This window comes from Canis aureus, chromosome 25, assembly GCF_053574225.1.
Source record: "Canis aureus isolate CA01 chromosome 25, VMU_Caureus_v.1.0, whole genome shotgun sequence".
In the NCBI taxonomy this organism is placed as follows: Eukaryota; Metazoa; Chordata; class Mammalia; order Carnivora; family Canidae; genus Canis; species Canis aureus.
Window position 1 is genome coordinate 26,482,400 of NC_135635.1, and position 19,348 is coordinate 26,501,747.

A 19,348-nucleotide genomic window follows, 5' to 3' on the forward strand; every position below is an offset into this window, starting at 1 on the left:
GGCTGGTGGCTTCATCACTGGTCCCTTGTAACCTAGATTCAAGCATGTACACTGACCTCAAGGTCTCTATTCTCTCCCTTAGTTTCTCTTAAGTGGGTTTCATATGTGTATTTGTGGGGGCCCTTTAGTGAGGAGCTCCTTGAAGGCATTGATGGTGATTGCTCAGAGGTTGTCTATATTGCTGACCCCAAAATAATGGATAGTAGTAGGTTATTTTGCTCCCACTGTGTGGGGAACTTTCTTAGCTCTCAATGCAGACAGTCCCAGGCCTTCCCTCCCCTCCCTTTCCTCCATGGGATCCCTAACCAGGCTGTCCCAGCATCTTCACCAGAGCTGGTCAGCCTCCCTTGCCTGCCTGCCTCAATTTCTCTCTACTTGTCCCCCACTCTGCAGCACTGGGTGTGCCAGGATGCACGAACTCTGAGACATTAAGGCTGAGCTCAGGCCTCCTTTGATGGCTGCATCGTGGTGGGGAGGGCAGGGGAGTCAGTGTCCATATCCTCATAGCGCCCCTGGAACCCCAAGGTGGGCACAGGAGGGAGCCTGAGGCAGCCCTGGCAGCAGCCTGGCCCTGTCAGCTCTCTGGGCCCATCCAGCAGCAGCAGGTCCTGAGAGGAGCCTGGGCTCAGCAGGAGCCAGGAGACAGGCAGAGGCTCCTGGAGCCACTCTGCAACCCCCTCCCTGGCCTGGCTCCCCCTCCTGCTGTACACCTGCCTCCTTCTCTCTCCCTGTCTGCTCCCTCACCTCTCCCTGCAGCCCTGGCTTCTTCTTCCATCTTGGCCTCCTTCACCTTCACCTCTGTCAGCAGATATGTCTGTCTCAGGGCCTGTCTTTCTGTCTCTCTGACTCCAGAGAGGATTCCATAGGAGTGGCCTGAGGTTTCCCAGGACTGGGTCTGCCTTCAGCTCCTCCCTCTGCCTGTCTCCTTGCCTGTGTCCCTCCCTCAGGGTCTGAGGGTCTCTCTTCCCCTCACATGTGTGTGAGTCTCACCCTGGGAGCCTGTTAGTGTCTCCCCAGCATGTCCTGCTGCCTGTCTCCTGTGCAGCCTCCCCCATTCCTGGTCCCTCTCTGCCCTCCCTTCAAGAGCTCTCTTTGTCTTACATCTCTGTGTGTCTCAGCCTCTCCCCCTGTCCCTGGCTCATACCCCTGCCTCCTCTGTTCTTCCCTCCTCACTGTCCTTCAAGGTTGAGATATTTCATGTGATATCACCTGGGTGGGCTCCACCTGCCAGTGGAGGTGGCAGGTGGAGCACCTCTGTGCTCCTCCTCCAGGACGGACTTATGATCCTAGCTCTGCATCCTCAGCATTCCCCTGCCCTGGCCTATTCTCTTCTTTACTTGATGATTGTTGGAGTCCTAGCTTCTTCCACAGTCCCCCACCCTCTCCCCAGCAGGTGTGGACAGCACAGGGAGAAAGGGAAGGGATTGGTCTGGGGATCAGATGTGGGATAGACAGACCCTCCCTCCGCTGCACCTGCCCTTCTTTCCCTTAAGCAGACGCACATGTCTGAAAATCCCAGCTTCAGGCAGGGAAGACAGCTTAGGATGTTGGAACAGACACAGACCAAATACCCAGATATCTCTCCCCTACTGTCCTACCATCTCAGCCCTCCTGCCAATCCTGCCTGTTTCCTTTGCCTCTAGGATTTCTAGCTCTGTAGTCCTCACTGGCCCACTGACCCACTGCCTAGCACAGCACTGGGAACACAGTTGGTGTGGAGAGAGTTAGTCTGCACCAGGATGGGTTTTCAGTGATTTGGAATTCGGACACTGGGAGACTGGGGTGGGACTTGAGAGGTGTAGTGCTGGAGCTGATAGGACATGTAGGTGAGTTGGAGGAGGTGGTGTGTTTCGTCTTGGTCTGATGAGCTGACTGTTTGGGGGCTGCTGTGCCTTTCAATTTAAGTCTTGGTGGCACCTAGGTTAAATTTACTTGCAGAATTAGGGGTTCTAACCTCATGGAGGGAACATGAAGCAGGTTATACCCTAAGGATTTTTTATTTTCAAAAGGGTGAAAAAAACTTCTTCCCAGTAACATGCAAACAGACTATAGAACAAACTAAGATCATAGGTGGGAGGATGCCTGGTAAGTGATGCCTTTGGTGGGGTTGTTCTCAGAAGACTCCTGGGAGATAAGTAGGGATATTTATTTTCTTTAGTATGAGCTGAATTTAGTTACTTCAGCTTTCTTTCAACCTTTCAAGCAAGTTTTCTGACTTTTCCTTCTCTTTCCCCAGGGGAGTAGCTACACATTTACTACTATTGAAATGATTTCTCTCTCTCATTTCTGTGCAGACCAGGACGGAGGATTATTATTATTATTATTATTATTATTATTATTATTTATTATTATTATTATTATCATTATTATTAATATTATGCCTTAGTATCTAAGTCTGTATTAATATCTATAGCAAATATTTCACTGGATCTGTCTAGTTGGGTACATAGACTTACTGGCTAGAGGCATGCTGGGGTTTGTTTTGTGCTTTTGGTGGAGGCATAGAAGGAAGGCCTGAAGGGACTCTACTTATTGGATCATGGCCCAAATGAGGATGTAGCTTGAACTGATGTTTTCCTGGGAAACATTATACACAATGCCAAAATTGTGTGATTCCCTCCCCCTTCCATGCAGTCTTCTCAGGCTGACCAGAGTGCACAGAAGATACTCATTAGTCCTGTCAACAATGGAAATGTGGCCCTTAGTACTCTTATCTTCCATCAACTAGGAAGCTACGTGGGATCTTGACATGCCCTTGCCTTGACTGCTCATTTCTTACTTCGGAATATCCTTCTTCATTCATATATTATGTATGTTTTACTTATTTTGGCATGTGGGGATGTATTCACGAAATGCACTAAATTGTAAGTTCCCAGAGAGGGGAACCTGTAATAAGCCACAATTGTCTTGCACTCTGTGTAACTGAGTACATGATAATTTAAGATAATGGTGTTGGTGTGGATAAATTAGGGCCAAGAAAAAATGTTACTTTTGCTTGAGTTCTTTTGTACAAAGAATCACTATAGTTTCCTGCCTTTTCTAATTTGGAATTTGCCCTTGAATTAATTTATTCTTCGTTCAAATCTTATTTTTAATAGATTGAATCCAGTCTTTTTCACTTAAAAATGTCATACGGTTTCCACTTGAGAGATCATCCAGCTTCTCTGTTTATATCCAATCCAAAGTACACTGAACCCATCTGTGTAGTTACTTGCATACAGTACCTGAAAAATGGTACCAAATACAGAAATATCTTTCCTCTGGGAACTGATAGTCTAAGGATACTTCCCTATTCTCCTGAAGCAGGTGTGATTCTATTCGGCACACCATTCAATCAGTTGACATTTCCTCACTCCCCCCTTCCTCAGGCTAGCCTTACGTGTAGTTGATTGCAGTTTGTGTCTTGAGTCACGTTGCCCAATGCCAAAGCATAAGATGACTTAGTTTCCAAATAAAGTAGAGCAGTGGAAATAATAAAACTCCATGTTGTCTGTTTAGTTGTTACATATCAAGGGGATGAAACTGAAGCAAATCATAAATGTCACAGATACTGTATTTAGTCTTAGCTGACCTGGGTTACTTCCCTTGTACTTTCACTTTGTTGTGTTAAAGAGTCTTTGACCTCATTTCTTGTGTCTTATCTCTGACTTTGCCAAACTGGACTGTAGAGCCTGGAGTACTTCTTTGGCTGTGGCCATTTCACTCTTCGTACCTCAGGCTTCAGCTGGAGAAGGAAAGACAATCCGGAAGCATCACCAGACAGAAATTCTTCTCCTGGGATCCACCTCACCACATACTACTCCTGCTCTCTTCCCTAACTGGGATTTCTCCCAGTGCCATAATTCTAGGCCCTGAATTATGCCACTAAATATTAATGGGCAGGGGACAAGCAGAGCATACTGGAGACATCTGATATTTATCAGTAAGTGTGACCAAGCTGTTTCTGGATGTAGAGTCATGTCAAACTTGGTTTGGGGAGAGTGTTTTTATGAAGAGAGGGAAGGTCTGTGTGAGGGCTGATATTAATGTCAGCAAGGTGTGCATGTGTGGGGAAACATCTGTCTTGTTCAACAGAGACACACAGAAAAGGTTAATAGTAGGAAAGTGGAAGAAAACAGTGAAAAGAAAGACTTAGAAATACAATCTTAGATGTTTGGATTTGATAGAAAATAGAAAACTGCCGGTCTGGTTTGGACTCTGTGTGTGTGTGTGTGTGTGTGTGTGTGTGTGTGTGTGCGTGTGTGTATCTTTTTAAGATTTGAGGTAAGTGTCATTTTCTAGAAGGAGGTCAGAGGGTACTCACACTTCAGTTATTTGGAGCAATGTAGTAGTCAGGAATAAGATGATTTAGAGCTTTATCCTGTTTCAAGGAAGGGCAGCAGTGTCTGATGGCTGCTGGGTTAATCTGAATGAAAGCTGAGAGGATCTCATTGTTTAGAGTTACCAATTTTATGGACAAGGAAAGTGGACCAAGGAATATGGCAGGAGGCTGGCTCTAGGTATACAGTATTCAGAAGCCATAGGAACTTACTAGATAGAGGTCTAGTGTAGACAAGGCTGTAAGTGTCTATGTGGCTTCATGTCAGCTGAATTGAATTTATGGATATGTTGGTGACTCCCAAATATCTGAAACCAATGATTTCACTTGGAATTCCTGGATTTATTCCAAATTTGTGTGCAGTATCCTTGAATAAAGTCCATAGAGTCTGCTTTGTTATTCCCTTTGTTTCTGGACATATTTAGGGTTTTCTTAGTTTTGAACCTAAACTAGAAAGGCAATCCTTTGTCTTCTCTATTGAATTTTCTATACCAGTCAGAGGTGGTCACAGACATCATCACAATCAGGAACACCAATGTCTATTTTAGTCTCAAGAGGGTGTCTTGTTTTGGCATAGAGATCTATTATCCTGTATTTTCCCCAAAAGCTAAAGAAAAGGAAATGGACTAAAGTTCAGGGCAGGTATTCAAATTAGCTGTAAACTCATATCTGGGGTCTGTTGTAATGGTACTGAGATGCTTTGGAATCTTCCTCGGTGTCTAAAAGGATGGTCTGAGATATTTTGCCTCTGGATTAGGTCTGGATTTTAGCAGACATGGTTTAGATGGAGCTCTCAGATTTAAGGGTCCCAGGACATCACTATGTGTTTGGGAAGAGAGAGAAGACATGGACAGAGGGTGATCTGGTCACAAAGAGAAGAATTGGCTCAAATACTCCTTTATTAGCCATGCCCTAGAGTCTCGGCTCTTAGTGGAGGTAGCATGCTGCCATAGAAAGATACGTTTTTTGAAGTAACAAAGAACCAAGGTCAAATTCTAGTTCTTCCTCCTACTGGCTATCTAAGCTTGGAGCAATTGTCTCACCCCTCAATCTGTAATGTGGAATAGTAATATTTGTGTCATTGGGTTGTTATGGGTGTTAAATGAACTAACATATGTGGATTCCTTGCAGCTTAACAAATCTGGTTCTCTTTCACTCTTCTCTCCCTGTATCCCTAAATATTACATATATGCCTGGTTCCCCTACTTGCCAGATATAATTTTTCTCTGTTTTATTTCCAGCCTCTGCACGTGTTCACCAATGCCTCTAGAGTTCAAGTGTAGGGCCTTGGTTTATTAGTTTGTGAAGGTCCCACAAATGACAGTAAAATTATTGTGTTTTTTGTAACAGTACTAACATGAGCCATGGTTATGGTTTCATTGCAGGCATTTTTGTTAGCTGACAATTTTGGTTGTAAATCAAAGACAGGAAAGTTTTACCTTCCCTTCCACTCTTCTGATGCAGGATCTGCTGCTATATCATTCCAGATAGAATTTGGTTCCAACCAATAGTGATGACAAGCTTGTTTATAAAGGGCATTTAGGGAAGGAGAAACTATAATCTATACTAAGAGGACACTCGTGTTTTCCTCCTACCATTTTCGTATGACGAATAGCAAATCTACAGGGTGTTGCACAAAGAGTAGTATTTATGCCCTTTATCTTTCAACAAGATTGAGGAATTATTAATATTTTGACGCATTTGCTTGCTCTCTCCTGTGTGTGTGTGTGTAGTGTGTAGAAAAAAGATACATATTCTCAGCTTATGAATTGTCCAATTTCTTATAGTAAAATGTTTCTCCCTGATCTGAGTGCAGGGCTCTGCATTGCATCTCACAATCACGTCTCTTTATGCTCCTTTAATCTACAACAGTTCCTCAGCCTGCCATGCCTGACATTGGCAGTCTTGAACAGCACAGGTCAGTTGTTTTATCAAAAGTCAGCTTTCTGTGGAAAACTGTTTTGTAGACTGATCCTTTTTTATTTCAAGTTTTTATTTAATGTGTAGTTAGTTAACGCATATGGTAAAATTGGTTTCAGGTGCAGAATTTAGTGATTCATCACTTACATCTAACACCCAGTGCTCATCACAAGTTTCCTCCTTAAAGCCCACCATCCATCTAGTCCACCCGTTCCCCACCTCCCTTCATTGACCCTCAGTTTGTTCTCTATCCTTAAGAGTCTTTTATGGTTTGCTTCCCTCTCTCTTTTTTCTCCCTTCCCTTATGTTTACCTGTTTTGTTTCTCACATTCCACATATGAGTGAAATCATGTGGTATTGTCTTTCTGTGACTTATTTTTCTTAGCATAATATACTCTTAAGTCTATCTAGATTGTTGCACACGGCAAGATTTCAGTCTTTCAAATAGCTGAATAATATTCCATTTTATATATATATACACTTATATATGTATGTATAAATATATAAATTTTATATATAAAAATAAAATTTCCTTATATATATTATATATGTGTGATATATAAAATATATATGTGATATATAAAAATATACATATGTGATATATACATATATCACATCATCTCCATCCATTCATCATTAATGGACATTTGGGCCCTTTCCATAATTTGGCTATTGTTGATAATGCTGCTATGAACATTGGGGTGCATGTGCCACTTTGAATCAGTATTTTTTATCCTTTGGGTAAATACCTAGTAGTATAATTGTAAGATCATAGGGTAGTCCTGTTTTTAACTTTTTGAGGAACCGCCACACTTCTCCAGAGTGGCTCTATCAGTTTGCACTCAAACCAACAATGTAGGAAGGCTCCCCTTTCTCCACATCCTTGCCAACACCTGTTGGGTGTTTTTGTTGTTAATTTTAGCCATCCTGACATGTGTGATGTGGTCTCTCATCATGGTTTTGATTTGTATTTTTCTGATGATGAGTGCTGTTGAGCATCTTTTTCATGTGTAAGCTATCTGCATGTCTTCTTGGAAAAGTGTCTTCTACGATCTGCTCATATCTTCTGCCCATTTCTTCCCTGAAGTATTTATTTTTGGGGTGTTGAGTTTGATAAGTTCTTTATAGATTTTAGATATGAACCCTTTATCAGAGATGTCATTTGTAAATATCTTTCCCAATCCATATGTTGTCTTTTAGTTTTGTTGGCTGTTTCCTTCACTGTGCAGAAGCTTTGAATTTTGATAAAATCCCAATGGTTCATTTTTGCTTTTATCCCTTGCCTCTGGAGATGTGTTTGTAAGAAATTGCTATGGCTGAGGTCAAAGAGGTTGCTTCCTGTGTTCTCCTCTAGGATTTTGATGGTTTTGTTTCTTTGTTAGGTCTTTCATCCATTTTGACTTTATTTTTATGTATGGAATAAGAAAATGGCCCAGTTTCATTCTTCTGCATGTTGCTGCCCAATATTCCCAGCACCATTTGTTGAAGAAACTGCCTTTTTCCCATTGGATGTTCTTTCCTCCTTTGTCAAACATTATTTGTCCATAGACTTGTGGGTCTATTTCTCAGATTTCTATTCTGTTTCACTTATCTATTAAATGTGTAGATTGCTTTGGGTGGTACAGACATTTTAACAATGTTTGTTCTCCTAATCCATGAGCATGGAATGTTTTTCCATTTCTTTGTGTCTTCCTCAAATAATTTTCCTTGTGTCTTCCTCAAAGAAATAAGTCTATAGTTTTCAGAGTACAGATGTTCAAAAATCATAAGGTACCGAGGAATACAGCTGGACTGATTCTTTTTTGTCATTAGATTCAGGTTACACATTTTGGGTAAGAGTATTACATAAGAAACTTGTTAGGACAATTAGTGTCATATAGGTAGGGAACACGTCTTTTTCCTCTCTGGTATGTACCTTGGGTCAAGCAGTAGGACTGGCATTTATTTATTTATTTATTTATTTATTTATTTATTTATTTATTTATATCTTTGTCTTTATTTGTTTTGTTGTTTAAAGATTTTATTTATTTATTTATTTATTCATTCATGAGAGACACAGAGAGAGAGGCAGAGGGAGAGGCAGGCTCCCTGCAGGAAAACCAACGTGGGACTCAATACCGGGTCTCCAGGATCAGGCCCTGGGCTGAAGGCGGCGCTAAACCGCTGAGCCACCCGGGCTGCCCTAGGACTGGCATTTAGAAACACATTCTAAATGGTGCTTAATATTTATGGAATGAATGTCATAAGATTTTGACTGCTACTTAGCTCTATTATTTTTCCACTTGAGGACAGGGAAAGAGCAGCCTTCTCCTATATTACAGTCCCATTTTTATAATACATGTTGGAAGGCTTAAAGATAATGCAGGACCTGTGTAAAGAGCCCACAGAGATGGGAAATGAGATGGAGACTATGATGTGAGGTAGGCTGAACAGTCTCTTTACCCTGGGGTGAATGGGGATCATATTATGTTGAGAGTGAAGGAATAAGGTGTCCTTAGATGGAAAGAAGCACAGCACACCAGAACTTAGGAGTCTATGTCCTGTTTCCTTGCTGAGGGAAATTAGTTATTTAGGTTTCCAGATTTTACTATACTTCTCCCCCTGACCTCCATTTGAATCCTATGAATGCCATGTTGAAAATGGATTTTGTCCCTCCTCCTTTCCCAATGGGAACAGCCCCATAGTTATCTCCTTCTCTACCCTCCATGTCCCACACCCTACATAAGTGTGTATTTTCTAATATAGTTGGTGGTTGGGCAGCTATTCACTCCAGATTATTAGTTGTTGAGAAACTGTATGACTTCTGGACTTCTTATTTGGGTGTAGAATCTTTCATACCTGTCACCTGGAGAGGGGGGAGTAAGGTTATGAAAGGTACTCTTTGCCTCTCAGAAATGTGTATTCAGATTTCCACTGGGGGCTCTTTCTCTCCCAGTTCTGAGCATCTCAGACATTTCTGACAGTCCTTCCTGAGGCAACTGGGGCTGGGGCTTGGATTAATCTATTTAATTCTGCACTTGTGAGTGCCTGATCCCCGTGGGTCCTGTCACTTTTCCTGAGAGTCTGCCTACTCTTGTCTTTGCAGTCCTTAATTTCACCAGGTTCCAGAAAAAGCATCCTTTATCTCCATGTCAGCTCTTGATTATCCACAGTAATGGTGGGAATAACCTAAAGCAGTGAATGATACTAACATGACTTTTGTTTGAGGTTTAAATAATGGAGTCCTGCCTAGAGATAATCCAGAAAGTTAACAGCTGTGGTGAAAATAATCCTCACGTCCCTGTCCCATGGGTGGCTGTAGGATATCTCTTTTTTGACATCTAGAGAGGGAAGCAGATGGAAGCACACAGCAAAACCTGTCTTCGTGTCTTGTTTTCAAACTTGGGAGAAGCCTTTCCTTAGATCCCAATACTCAGTTTAAAGAATATGAAAAACTCTCCATTTTTCTAGGGATTCCATCACACCCAGAATAACAGCCAAAATCCTCAGGGTGACTCTACATGAAGAATCTGGCTTCTTGTTTTTTCTCTGACCTCATCTCCTATTGCTTCCCCCTTACTTACACTGTCATGGCCCTACAGGACTCCTAGTTATTTCTTAAAAATAGCCAAGGGCCACTTCATACCCATTAGGCTGGCTGATATTTAAAAAAAAAAGGATAACAAGTATTGATGAGGATGTGGAAAAATTGGGACGCTTGTGCATTGCTGGTAGGAGTGTAAAATGGGGCAACAACTGTGGAAAACAGTGTGGTGATTTCTTTAAAAAATACATATACAATTACCCTATGATCCAGCAATCCCACTTTTGGGTATATATGCCAAGAAATTGAAGGCAGGGTTTCAAAAAGATATTCATAGACCTGTCTTCATAGCAACATTATTCATAGCAGCCTGTAGGTAAAACAACCAGCATGCCCATCTGTGGATGAACAGAAAACCAAGATGTGGGATACACACACAATAGAATATTATCACCCTTAGAGGTAAGGGCATTCTGACACATGCTGCAACATGGATGAACCCTGAAGACATTATGCCAAGGGAAATAAGCCAGTGACAAAAGGATAATGCTGTGATTCCACTTATACGAGGTACCTAGATGAGTCAAATTCCTAGGGATGGGAAGTGGAATGGTGGTTGCCAGTGGCTGCAGGAGAGAAGAATAGAGAGCTATGGTTTAATGGGTACAGAGTTTCAGCTGAGGAAAATGAACAAATTCTAGAGATGGATGGTGGTGATGGATGCATGACAGTGTGAGAGTGGGTCTGTCTTGAACCACCCATTTTAACATCACAGCAACCACTCTGAGCACCTTCTAACCTTTTCTTGCTTTCCTGCAGCACTGATTACAAATCCAACACCATATATATTCTTATTACTAATGTGTTTATTTTTATTTTTGCTTCTTCCTACAGAAATTTAAGTAACTTGAGTGGAGGGATGTTGGTGTTTTACTTTGCTTTATCCATAGTACTAAGTAATTGGGAAGCAGTATATTTTCGGAATGGATAGATGAAGGACCATGATTTGACATAGACTCCTGAAGGCAAAAACAGAGAGAGAGAATGAGAAAATCCCATTTTTCTTTGATTTTGTAAACTATATTTTGTATTTCTGGATATGAGACTCAGCTCCAGAATTCACAGTGGCTTTTGTTCTTTTTTATTTTTCATATATATTCTGAGCTGTTTACAATTTGAAAGTATTGGTTATACATGCACCACACATACTATAATTTCAAACTCTTGCCTTGAACTCAAAGCCTCTACTCTCGTATCCTGACTGCCCCCTGGTAGTTAAAGTAGGGGGGGGGGTCCATGGACCACCCTGCAAAACACAGTTGAGGAAAACAGAAATGACCAAAATCAATACCCCTCTCCAACTCTGCTATTCAGTTGCTCCTCCTCCAGTATTCCTGCTCTGGTATGTGAATGGACTTCAGAGCGTATAACATCTTTTTGAGGTGAGCCATCTCAGAGGGGTCTGTGACTTAAAGGATGTGAAGAACTACTTTTGTGTTTTTGCTGGAGGTAGATCACTGGGGATGCTTCTTTAGAGAGAGAAACGTGGCACAAGCATCTTTAGTGCCAACTGCAGGAGCCTCTGAGGACAGTTGAAGGAGTTGAAGGAGAAAGAGGAATTGGGAAAAGGGAAATGAGTTCAGAGAGAACTACGATGGGTGCCCCACCTTCCCTCATTCTTTGCTCTCTTTCTAGCAGGTATTCCCACTCTGTATTCTCCATATGCTGGTGATTACAGGGTTCTGGTTGCCCTTCGTGTTAAACCTACTGAATGCCTGCCATTTATTGGGCTCTGTAACGGGTCCTCTCACATGATCTCCTGCAATTCCTTTGTTGAACCTACAGTGCACAGAGTGGGGTCAGTCCCTCTCTCAATTGTGGCATATTTTCATCATCACTTCCTGTCAGGCCCCTTTCAATGCATTTATTTTCCCCTTTCATCGTTATCTCTATTCTCATTTTCCTCCTCACAGGAGATGTGCTTTATTGTATTTAACAAATAATTTTCCTATCTATGCTCCATATATGTATTAAGATACATTCATCCACTCAACAAATACACAGTGCTGACTCTGTCAGGCACAGATGTAGGTGCAGGAGTACAGCCAGGAATAAAACAATCAAAAAATCCTGCTTTCATGGAGCTCTCAATCTTATGTAGTGAAACAAATCATGACCGAATAAATAACTGAAACATAAAGTACCTTAAATAGTGATAAGTGTTAAGGGAAAAAGAAAAACAGGGGGTTCAAGTCTGTAGGTGGCAGGAGCAGACTGCAGTTGTATGTGGGGTGATTCAGGAAGGTCGTGTTACAAATGTGCTATTTCACCAAATGCAGTGAAGGGAGCAAGCATGTGGGTATCTGGGCTAGAAGTAGAGCAGTTACATGGGACAGCAAGTACAAAGGCCCTGACGTAGTGTCTGGCCTGGTATGTTAGGAGGCCAAAATGTTCAGGAGGCCAGTGGCTAGAGAGAAATGAGTGAGGAGGGAGAGAAACAAGGTGAGAGGTAGCTGGGTCAGTGACAAATGCTGTAGGTCTCTGTAGGCCATTGTAAATGAAGTCTTTTGCATTAGTCTCAATTCAGAAATCAGTGGAAGTTTGTGCATAGAGGAATGTTATGACATTATTAATAGGTCTATGCATTTCCTTAACAAATATACAATGTTTTTGGCTGTTTTTTAAAGGTACATAATGGTATGTGCTCTATATCTCATCCTGCTTTTACTTTTGTTACCCAACATTGTTTCCTACCAAGTTGCTGTCTATAAATCTACTTTATTATCTCTGACTGCTGTGTCATATTTCATTGTGCACACATGGCGCATTTTACTGATATATTCCTCCAGGAACAGACACTGGTACAGCCCCCAATTCCTGGCACCACAAACAGTCCTATGATGAAGATGCTCACATGGGCTCCTAATGGACTCAGGAGAGAGTTTCCTGGGGGTATACCTGGGAGAAGGATTGTGGAGTGTGAGAGTGTGTGCATTCTTAATTCCACTGATATCATGCTTCAGGATGATGACCCAGTGTGCTCCCACCAATGGTGCGTGATGGTTTGTATCTTCTCACTGAATTCTCATGCTGACCCAGTGAGGGCAGTCAGGTGAGGTCCCTTGTGGACAAGGACACCAGGGTTTAGAAAGCGTGAGCAAATGCTCCGAGTTCATGTGGTCATGTGGAAGGGCCAGGGCTCACACGCAGAATTTCTGACATAACGTTCATTGCTCTTGGGCAGCCTTGGTGGCTTAGCAGTTTAGCGCCGCCTTTGGCGTGGGTTGTGATCCTGGAGACCCGGGATCAAGTCCCAAATTGGGCTCCCTACATGGAGCCTGCTTCTCCCTCTGCCTGTGTCTCTGCCTCTCTCTCTCTCATGAATAAATAAATAAAATCTTTTAAAAAATGTTCATTGCTCTTACGTCCATAGTACCCAGCACTGCCTCTTCCAGAAATAAGATGAGGTATTCCCATGGAAAGATATTATTATTATTATTATTATTATTATTATTATTATTATTATTATCATTACATCTGACCCTTGCATTTCTTAATGCCTGGTCTAACTCAGTGAGCCTAGGACCCCCACATGTATAGCATCATCATGTATGAAGGTGTCTAGTAAGAGCCCTTTGAGTTTAATGGTGAATTACATGGGGAAAAAAAACCTGTTTTCTTGGTCTCATGAGGGCTAGCTAGCAGGCTTGAGTGGCAGTACATGATATCAAGGCTAGTCATTTGTAAAGACTATGATTTTTAAAGGAGGACTTTGGATCAGATTTTAATAGTAAATACTAAATAGATGATATTAAGTCCCTACTGTTTGCTAGGCACTGAGCTGTGTACTTTACAGGCTTTATTTCACTTATTCCTCACAACTACACCAGGAGGGATTTACTTTTACTCCCATTTGACTATTGCGGAAAGTAGAAATAAGGTGAACAAATTTGTTCAGAGTCACCAGCTGTGAAGTTGAGGTGTAATTTGAACTTGAGCCATCTACCTGCAGAGCCTTACTCCTAACTACTCAGCTGTGTGCCCTCCTGTGAAGGAAGCTTGAAAATCTATTCCTCTTGAACTTGAGAACGATTCTCTGTCAGTTGGAGTGGTTTAGAGCAGTCATGAGACATACAGGGACAGGGGACAAGAATCTCCAGAAGGAAAGGATGTGGAGTTTGAAAATGTTCCCCAGGTGTCTTTATGATGCCTGCCTCTATACCCAGAAGTGAGAACTTCTGCCTTAGGATATCCTCCCTGGAATATAGGGACTGAGGATGATGCCTTTCAAAAAGTAAGAATTCTTTAATTGGGCATGAGTGGCTGGTTGTCTATAACCCAAGGCAGATTGATGGTTTTCAAACAAGTTTCCTACAATGCAAACAATTCTTTGTCACCCTGTGTAGCTTATACCTCCCCTGAATGATGTTCAGTCAAAGTTTTATCACGTTGGTTTTCCTTCCACACTTGTCATTTTGCTTGTCTTCTGCAAGGAAGGTGATACCATTTACATCGCTACTTGAGCCAGGTTTATAAAGGTTGCCTGGCTACAGAGTATGTATCTCAAAGTCAAGTGGATAGAAATTCTGGATTATGTTTTCTTTCAGGTTTTTCTTCTCAGGGTGGTCATTTGTTCCACAAATTCATATGGAGCACCTAACTTGCAGTCTGATGGAGGAGACCTGGAACTCTGATATATTAGGGTCAATGGCACATGGGGGAAGCCCAGGAGCTATGAGAGCACATAGGAATGGCAGCATGAGAGTCAGGGGAGGCTTCCTGGACAAGAACTCTAGAGCTGGGAACTGAAAGAGGAGTGAGGGGTGATAAGTGAAGGATCCAAGAGGGTATTAGAGGGAAGGGAACAGGCTGAGTGTAGGATTTCATAGTTGGGGCAGGAATTGGGCAGGGGATGAGGCTGGAGGAATGAGCACAGGTCAGGTGATGAAGGAAGGAAGGACTATGAAGGAAGGGCAGTGGGAACCATGGAAGAGTTTGAAGCCTGAGGGTAGATGGGGGACACCTCAGTCACATTTAGAGTATAGAAAGTTCTTGTGAGTGAAGAATTGACCCTTCTCATCTATCTCGTGTGTTTGTTGGTAAATCATAAATTGTAACTGGTGAGTAGCAAATAAGGAGTCCAGATGGATTTATATACAAGTCTGACCCATAACCCAATGGTTCCTTATGATCATCTATATAGAAGACTTTTCAATTTTGACTTAATCTTTCTGTCTTTAAAATTTCTGACACCATTTCCTAAAATTCTCTCAAAACCAAAGCCTGAGTAGGGGGGAGACTAGGGGTTGCATAACTTTGTTTTTTTCTGTTGTTTACAACTCATTTCTGAGGAATTAGTGTGAATTGTTCATTCAAAGGCATGCTCTCCCTGATTAGGGTCCTATTTGAATGGCAGCTGGGGGTAGGAAGAAGGAGGAGCCATATCCAAGTTTCTTTCATGAAGAAAATATTTGGGCAATGATTTGAGTGAGTTAAAAATAACTCCTTGTGAAAATTTATTGGGAGTTACAAGTGAGTGGGTTTTTTTTAAAGATATATTGATTAGTTTTAGAGAGAGAGTGAAGGAGAGCAAGTGTGAGTGGGATGGGGCATGATGATCAGAGGGAGAGAGAGAATCTCTATTCCATGTCCTCGCCAGGACCTATTTTGGCATACTCACCCAGGTTGTGGTCATTGTGATCGTTTGCGTTATTGCAGCAATTGTGGCATTCTTCTTTGCATTTACTGATCTGGTGGACCTCAGTTCAATTGGGTCCCTGATACCTCAATCCCTTGTTGCTATTTGTGTATTCATCCTCAGGGACAAGACTGAGAGAAGGAATGGGGGAATTGAAGCACAGGTGAAGAAGGAGAATGGACCTGCAGCAGAGAAGCAGATTCTACAAGGACTATTTTTTTTTCCCAGGCACCCTCACCCTCACTCCACTTTCTGGTCAGATTGTCTCTGTTTGCTCCTCACTCCTTGTTCTGCTGCTGACTCAGCTCTGCCAGGCCCGGTGGCCAGTACTACTTTCTGGAGACCCATTGTGGATCACAGTGATTGTGCTGCTCCTGGTACTCATCACTGGGATCACTAGGGTCATCTGGAGACAGCCACAGAGCTCCCATCCCCTTCACTTTAAGGTACTTAGTCTGCCTCTCCTCCCCACTCCTGAGCATCTTTATGAATGCTAGCACCTGGGCCCTATTTGGTGTCTGGATGCTGGCTGGGTTTGCTATCTACTTCAGCTATGGGATCCAGCACAACCTGGTTCCTTAACCCCACTTCACTTAGAGCTCAAACTGTAAACTGGAACCCAGCAGTGCCAGTACATATATGGTTTGACGTTATCATACCTGAATGCAGTGTGGTCCCCTGCACAGTAATGGGGAGTACTCTTGAGTACAAAAATAGCTAGGTCCCCATGGGATGTTGATGGAGGACACGAATAGAATTTATTTATTAATAGATATATTTATTATGGAGTGATGGTTGAATTTTTGTTATTTCTCCTGTTTTAAAAACTTGTCTACTTTCAATTGTGTCTATAGCTGCTTACTGGCTTTTAAAAATATTATTAAAATAAACTTGAAAAAATGTTTTCCTTTTCTGTATTTACATGGCCACTACTGGAGGGAGTGCCTGGCTAGCTCAATCAGTAGGGCATGGGACTCTCCCCAGAGTGGTGACTTTGAGCCCAGTGTTGGCTGTATAACTTACTTAGCAAAATATCCAGTAGCAGAATCAGAATTACTGGTCATATGATAGTTCTTTTTTAACGTTTTCCATAGTGGCTACATCAATTTACATTCCCACCAACCATGCACAAAGGTTTCTTTTTCTCTACATTCAGCCAACACTTGTTTTTCTAGTTTTATGTTTTTTGTTTTTGTTTGTTTGTTTGGGTGGTTTTTTTTAGCCATCCTGACAGGTAAAAAGTGATATCTGACTGTAGCTTCAATTTGTATTTCCCTGATGGCTAGTGATGCTGAGCATCTTTTCATTTGTCTTTTGGGCATCTAATGTCTCCTGTGGAAAAATGTCTATTCAAGTCCACTGCCCATTTTTTAACCAGATTCTTTGGTTTTCATGTGTGTGTGTGTGTGTGTGTGTGTGTGTGTGTATTGGGTTGTGTAAATTCTACTCCCATTGTAGGTTGCTTTTTTGTTTTGTTGATGATTTCCTTTTCTGTGCAAAAACTTTTTAGTTACATAAATTTGAAAAGATACATGTACCCCTATGTTTATTGCAGCATTATTTTTAATAGCCAGGATATGGAAGCAATCCAAGTGTCCATCAATAAATGAATAAAGAAAATGTGGTTTATCTGTATATACAATGGACTATTACTCAACCATAAACAAGAATGAAATCTTGTCATTTGTACCAATATGGATGGACTGGGTGAGTATAATGCTAATTGAAATATGTCAGTCTGAGAAAGAAAAATCCCATATGTTTTCACTCTTATATGGAATTTAAGATATCAAACAACCTTTAAAAAAAAAAGGAATAAAGAGAGACAAACAAACATATCCCCTTCGAAAATACAGGAAACAAAGAGTTGCTGCCAAAGGGGAGTTGGGTAGAAGGATGGGTGATTTAGATAAAGGGAATTAAGAGTACACTTATCTTGATGAGCACTGAGAAATATGTGGAATTGTTGGCATTACATTGTACACCTGAAAATAATATGGCAATAGTGTATGTTAATTATACTTCAAAAATGAAAGAAACTAGAAAAAGGCAAATAAAGAGATGAAATGTGTCCTCTGCCCTTAAGGAGCCTATATTCTAATCCAAAGAGTAAAGCATAGCTGTAATACAAAGGAGGAAGTGTTTTCTTTTGTTGTCCCAAAATATTGGGAATTCAGAATGAAGGATGATCATTTGTGGCTGGCACAGTGGTAAGCACTGATTCGTGAGATCAGAGGAAACTGTAGAGGAATGGCATTGGAGTTGGCTCCCTCTAGGGAAAGACAGGATTTGGGCACATAGGGGCTTCAGGGAAAGACTGTGAGCAGAGAGAACACCATGAGGAAAAGCACAGGAAAACGAATCAGTGTTCAGAGCTGACCCAGCAGGCTGTGTAGCCTGAGCCGTGGCTGGGTGAGGGGCCACAGAGCATGGACAGGTGGATTGGAGTAGAGCTTTCCTCTGAGCCCAGAGCTCTTTGGCTTTGAAGCCACTGCCCATGCTGAAAATTCCTGGGGCTGGTTCTTCTACTTGGTGACATCTGGATTCTTGGACTTTAAAGTTTCTGTACTATTATCTGCTTTGATCCACCTGCTCAGAAAGTGCACAGCTGAGAGCCACGTGTCCTGCGTCCTGGTCGGTTTCCACCACTAACCAGTGATGTGACCTTGGGCAAGCCTCCCAGTCCCTTCCAAGCTCTACATATTCATCTGCAGCATGAGAGATCAGAACTGATCATTTCTAAAGTTACATTTACTTAAAAAAATGCTAGGATTCCCTCTGCTTTTTTCTGTCTGGTTACTCTTTGAACTAGGCCTCACTATTGCACGTGATCTATATCTGCATCCTGTCCACTGCTCACTACAACCCATTGTTGGAGCTGCAGGGGGCCAATAAATAACATGCCATTTTCTCATCCTATGCTTGGAAACAATTTTAATGGAGACATAAAGACATGATTAAACTGTTAGCTGTATATCTTCAGCCTAATTGGCTCACTAACGCCACATCATTGAATAGGCAGACTTACTCCTTATCACAAGTAGTGCTGAGCACCCCTGTTCCCACAACCGGAGAGAGTCTGCTTTTTTTAGATTTTCTGCTATATGAACAGGTTGGAATGCATGTGTCTTGGGGTCAGGGTGGTTCTGGATACAAAACGAAAAACAACAAAAAACTGCAAGGGGCTGAACTGGACATAGTCAGGGTCATTTATTCAACTCACTAATCAATGTCACAGTGAGAGAGGGAGGGTGGGGAGAGGACAGGCACAGTACTCTGTTTGGTGGTGCTCAAATTTAAGCAGGGGTCATCTCACCTGGAGGGCCTGTGAAAACAGATTGGTGGGCCCCGGCCCCCGTGTTTGGAACTCAGCAGGTCTGGATGGGTCCCAGAACTTGTACTTCTCACATGGTCTAAGGAGATGCTGATACTGCTGGACACGGACCACACTTTGAAAACCAAATCACCAGCTGAAGCTTCTTTACATGGAAGGTAAACTGAGGGAAACAAAGATGTCCTTGAACACTTACTTTCATTAAGGGAAACATTTAGATTAAAATATATCATTGATCCTTTCACAGTGAGGAAATCATAATGAATCTTTTCACAATGTAGGTGTATATTAAATAATCACAATGTACACTTTAATAATTTACAGTTTTCTATGTCACTTAAACCTCAATAAAGCTGAAATAAAAAAATACCTCAGTCATCTGTGTGTCTTTATTTTCTGTATTTTGTTCCTGATTGTAGATTATAAGTAAGGAGTATTTTTGTTCACTCCCCCAGAGCATCCAGCTGGGGAGCAGGCACATAGGAGCATTTAATAAATTCATGTTAAGTTGAACTGAGCCTTACACATTTATTTGGAACAAACATTCTTCATTCC

The 19,348-nt window shown here is 41.8% G+C and overlaps 1 pseudogene; it reads left to right on the top strand.

The window, feature by feature from the left end:
* The window catches only part of LOC144297501 (cationic amino acid transporter 3 pseudogene), a 33,800-nt pseudogene extending 17,687 nt beyond the window's left edge, over nucleotides 1–16,113 (top strand).
* The last annotated feature ends 3,235 nt before the right edge of the window (nucleotides 16,114–19,348 follow it).